Below are 5,690 nucleotides of genomic sequence, written 5' to 3' on the forward strand. Positions count from 1 at the left end.
GAAATAGTTCTACATGAAGACCCAGAAATACCACTCCTGAGCATATACCCAAAAGACATGCCACCATATCACAAAAACGCATGCTGCACTATGTTCATAGCAGCCTTATTTAATAATAGCCAGAGATGGAAACAACCCAGATGTTCCTGAATCAAAAAATCAATAGAGAAAATGTGGTTCATTTGCACAACGAAATACTATTCAGCTATTAAAGATGACGACATTAAAAATTTTGCAGGCAAATGGATGGAACTAGAAAATATGATCCTGAGTGAGGTAACCCATAACCAAAAGGACATACATAGTATGTACTCACTGATAAGTATATATTAGCCAAAAAGTTTAGAATACAGCTCACAGACCATATGAAGTCAAACCAAAAGGAAGGCCCAAGTCTGGAAGCTTCAATACTAGTTAGCAGAGGAAACAAAATAATCAAGGGATACGGAGGGAAAGAGGGACCTGTGTGGGAGAGGGGATGGAGAGGCAAAGATGGGAGGCAGGATCAGTAGAGGAAAAGACAAGAGAGAAGCCCAGATGTCCAGGACAATGAATAGATTTGTGCATCAGTGTGGGGTGGGGGTAGGAGAACCACTAGAAAGTCCCAGTCAGCAGTGATTTGAGAGGCTCCCAGGAACAATGGGAATGACGTTAACCAAAATGTCCAACAGCGGGGAGATTGAACCTGGAGAGCCAACACCCAGTAGATAGAAATGGCCCCCATTTGAGGGATGGAGCCACCATCCATCAAGAGTTTTGACCCAGAATCGTTCCTGTCTTAAGGAAATGAGGAGACAAAAAAATGGTGCAGAGACTGAAGGAAAGGCCATGCAGATACCACCACACCTTCCCATCCATCCAATCTGCAGACACCAAACCCCCAACACTATTGCTGATGCCAGTTTTGCTTGCAGACGGAGCCTGGTATGGCTATCCTCTAAGAGGCTCTACCAACACCTGACTGAGACACATGCAGGTACTTACAGCCAACCATTGGACTGAGACAGGGGACCCCTATGGAAGTGTTAGGATAAGGACTGAAGGAACTGAAAGGGATTGCAACCCCATAGGAAGAACGACAGGATCAACTAATTGGGCCTCTCAGAGCTTCCAGAGACTGCGCCACCAACAAAGGAACATACATGGACTGGTCCATGGCCCCCACTACATATGTAGCAGAGGACTGACATGTCTGACCTCAATGGGAGAAAATGCACTTGGTTCTGTTGAGGCTTGATGATCCAGAGAATGGAAATCTTAAAGGAGTGAGATGGGTGTTGTAGGAGCGTCGGGAAGCACCAACTTAGAGGCAGATGACAGGGAGAAAGGAGGGGGTACTGGGTTAGTGGAGGGGAGAACCAGCATGGGAAACAATGTTTGAAATATAAATAAATGAAGTAATGAGAGAACAAAATTAAAAACTAAAAAAAAAAAAAATAGAAATAAGGGAGAGACAAAAAAAAACAACAAAATTTAATGTTGGGTAGGTAGGGAGGTGGGGAGGAACAGGAAGGAATTGGGAGAGGGGGAAACACTTCAAAATATATTGTATGAAAAACTTTGATATAATATCTTATCTGGAAAAGAAATTATTTGCTTAATTATTAAATTGTAGAAATATGCTTTCATTAAATGATTTTAAGGAATTAATATGAACTTTTTTCTGGAGAGATGCAGCCATAATGTTCCTCAACTTCCGGGCTCTGGACCACATGAAATGTGGGTATTTTTATAAGCAGTTGGTTATCTTCTCTATTGGAATAATTGATGAGAGAGAGCACACTTTGTTGTGAATAATGTTATAAAATGGGGTTCTATATTTAATTTTTATATATGCACACAGTAAAATTATTAACTTTGGTTGTTTTCGTAGGAAAGACCATGTCAGATTCAGAATCTCTGTTCATGGGATTATTAACCCCATTCTTATATTTGCAGCAGACAATGGTGTTTTTTTGATATAAGAATATGGTTAACACTTGGAAGCTACACAGTGTCGACAATTGGCTCATTCGTGAAAGTCACGATAGTTCTCTGAAAAAAAAATCTATCAAGTTTTAACCCTGACCTGACAGAAGGAGAAGATATAGTGCAGCAAGGAAACACAGAATGGATCCCAGGTTACCAGCCCAAGCCTCCATACTTACCTTGTCGACTCACAGCTTCATGGACTCTTTGCTGCTCTCCATCTCGCACTGAGATGCTGAACTGTCTGCTAATATTCTTATTTTCAGTTTTTGAGACAGGAACTGGGTATGTAGCACAGTCTAGATCAAATTTTCATATTCCATGTTAACTAGTCCTAGATCAAAATTTCCAATTCCATGTTAACTAATCCTAGTTCGCATTTTACAATTCCAGGTTAACTAGTCCTAGATCAAATTTTCCTATTCTACGTTAACTCATCAAAGATCCTAAAGACCTCAGCAGAGGGGAGACCCTCACTCAAGTCTCAGAAAGTCGTGACCACCCAGTAATCTGCTCGAGACACTGTGTACCAGAGCAATACCGAGGTTTATTAGGGCGTGACAGCTAGCTGCCGGTCAAGTCGTATGCCCATGCAGGAGCTGAATTGACCCTGACAGCCAGTTTGAGAGGGGTTTTTAAGGGGAAAAACCACAAACCAAGGAATGAGGAGAGGGTGAGGGGGTTGCTAGGGTGGTATAACAAAAAATAGTGGAACATTCCAAAGGAACCCAACCTACGTGAGTCAGGGTCATGTGAAAACTCTCTGTTCACTTATCTTTCTCAAGAATGTGGTCCTGCCCTGTTACTTCGGCCTTGCCCTGTCACTGCGGTTCTCAGCTTGGTTCCACCTGGCTAAATTGCATTCTAGCCAGTTCCCGTAATTAGTCTGTCCACATTCTTAACTTGCTTCATGCCTCCATGTCTTTATAAAGAAAGCCTAAAGAATATTTTATGTCTAAATAGGATTCTATATACCCAGTATCTATAATTTTTCACTCTACAATCCAAATTTCATATTCCATGATACCTAGTCCTAGATCCAAATTTCATGTTTCATGTTGACTAGTCCTCGATCCAAATTTCATATTCTATGTTAACTAATCCAAATTCAGATTTCATATTCCATATTAACTAGTCCTAGACCAAAATTTCTAATCCATGTTAACTAGTCCTAGATCCAAATATCATATCCCAGATGCACTAGTCCTAGATCAAAATTTCCAATTCCACCTTAACTCGTCCTAGATCACAACTTCATATTCCATGTTAAATTGTTCAAAGTATAACATGAATCTTGATCCTAAAAGAGCATTAGATACAGATGAATTTATGCTATCATTAAAGAGAAATTTTTTTAATGAAAATAAGCTTTATTACGTCAAGTAATAAATACAAAGATGCAACACTTTCAGTCATTTTGTTCCAGATGTTGTGATGGGCTCACAGTACACACGGAACTGAGATCTACAGTCTCAGGATGGACATTTGCAGGGTGCTTGGTAGGTTGGGTAGATTGCTCTTTCTTCTGTATTTATAACCTGTGCATTTTAAAGATTGACCTCAAAGCACTCAGTCATGCAAATGCTTAAGCAGAGAAGCTCCATGAAGCAGGGTCTACACTGTACACAGGCGGGGCAGCTACTAAGCAAACGAGCTGTTGTCTGCACTCAACTCCTCAGAGGCAGGTGAGCTCATGGAAAGGAAGTCAACTGGGGTGATGCAAATGGAAAATGTATCCAAAGGGAGGTTAAAGGGGACACTGGTATTTGGGGACAAAGGATAGCTTGCTGTGAAGTGGCTTCACAAACATCTTTCAAATGCTTGGAAAGAAAAAAGAGCTGGGTCATTCCTAACTACTTAAATGAACACCATCGGTTCCTGCAAAATGTCTTCCCAATCATTTGAGTGTGGGTTCAGAGCTTAATGACTGTGGTAGAAAACTTACTGCCATTTTGAACAAAGCCTCTCATCTCCAGGGAGTAGTGAGATGGGCCTTCAGACTGGCCAGGGGCTAGGACCTGGCATTACATTCCATTTCAGCCAAGCACTCCCGAACCAGGCTTCAGGCATGAATGATGCCTCCTTTTAGCCTCTCCAAGGCTCTCTTGCTCCCTGCATATGTGGGTCTGATCTCTTCCCCCAGCTCTTCGATAATGGCCAGGAGCTCTGCATATTTACTCTGAGGCGCTTGGCTATTTCCAGTTCCCTGGGTATAGCCTAGTGATGGAGGTCCATAGTCACTCAGCAGCTGGTGATACTGAGAGGAAGTCGCCATGCTAGTAGATGGTGAGTGGACACCTCCAGGGTTGAGGGCGGCGGTGGGCATGTGTGCGGTCGAGTTCAGCTTGTATGACAGCTGTCCTGGACCTCACTCTGTAGACAAGGCTGGCCTCAAACTCAGAAATCCACCTGCCTCTGCCTCCCAAGTGCTGGGATTAAAGGCGTGCACCACGACTGTCCACCCATGCCTTTTCATTTCCCTTTTCACTCACCTCTCATTGACCAATTCTTGCTTTCAAATTAATGGCCACATTTTGCTTTAATTGTGGTTACTGTTTGATTTGACAGAAGTTTGGCTACAGGACTTCACAGCTACCAGGTAGAGATGGCTCCACTGTAATATTGAGTATGTAATGTAATGTGCATACAAAGGACTCTGTGCCTTGGAAGAGTAACAGGAAGTACTCTGGGAGAATGGAAAGTTCTACTAAAATACAAATTTCCCAGAGTAGGGCTCTGTCTGTCCCTAGGGTGGAAGGGCAGAACTTGGAAGGCCTCAGCTGTCTGAGTCATTTGATCTCTGATTCCCTAGTAGAGGAGCTACTTCTGTCCTAAGGCCCAGCTTGGTTTTCTAAGCTAATGAGGGGCTCTGGGCAGGCCTGGCAATCAGGAGAACCAGTGGGAGGTAGCTTGCAGGTTCTTTCCAGGACTGTCCTGATAGAGCTGTAGAGAGCAGCAAGGGAGACAACAAGCCATGTCATGGTAAGTATGGGGGGCACTGTCCCCAGGCCAGGAGGACTGCTGAGTCTTAATCTGCTTGGCTTGAAATAGCCTGTGGTTGAGACTGTGGTTCAGTTGGTCCATGTGTTGACTTGGGCAGAGGCCCATGGCTTTTTACCCAACCTGAGTGTGGATTCCCTGGATGAGTGCGTGAAAGGGTGGATGGGATGAGATGTGACAGCAAGACACTGAAGCCCTGGCAGTGAAAATCTTATCACTTACCACTGTGCACACACAAGCATTGCTTTGCTGTGCAGTAGGAAGACATACTGGAAAACTGAAGGTCTGATTTCTAGAAGGTTTGAATTCATTTCTCATTCAGTTTTGTGTGACAACTTTCATAAATAGTTGTGAAAGTAGTATAAAGGAGTTGATGGGGATCATCCTTTGGTAATACTTGATCAGAATCCTTTCACCTTTCCACTAACACCATGTACCTTGGCATGATTCAGGGTAGAAAAGGAGTTACAGAGATGCAGAGATTTCCTAGGTGTGCATGGTGGTGGAAAAGTGTTATACTTGAAGTAAAATTGCACATATTTAGTGTATGTATCTGATGCATTTGGAAATATTACCTACATCCATATAACATCATTACCTACCACAAAAAAAAAAGTCAGGAAACCATGTTCTCTATGGATTCTTTTTTGAAAAATTTATTTATTGATTTTATTGTTTATTTATTTATTTATTTATTTATTTTTACGTATGTGAGTACACTG

General features: G+C 42.3%; 1 pseudogene; it reads right to left on the reverse strand.

The window, feature by feature from the left end:
- Positions 1-3,979: 3,979 nt before the first annotated feature.
- Positions 3,980-4,243, reverse strand: LOC114636440 (annotated as a pseudogene).
- Positions 4,244-5,690: the final 1,447 nt, after the last annotated feature.

This window comes from Grammomys surdaster, unplaced genomic scaffold, assembly GCF_004785775.1.
Source record: "Grammomys surdaster isolate TR1022 unplaced genomic scaffold, NIH_TR_1.0 124073, whole genome shotgun sequence".
Classification (NCBI taxonomy): Eukaryota; Metazoa; Chordata; class Mammalia; order Rodentia; family Muridae; genus Grammomys; species Grammomys surdaster.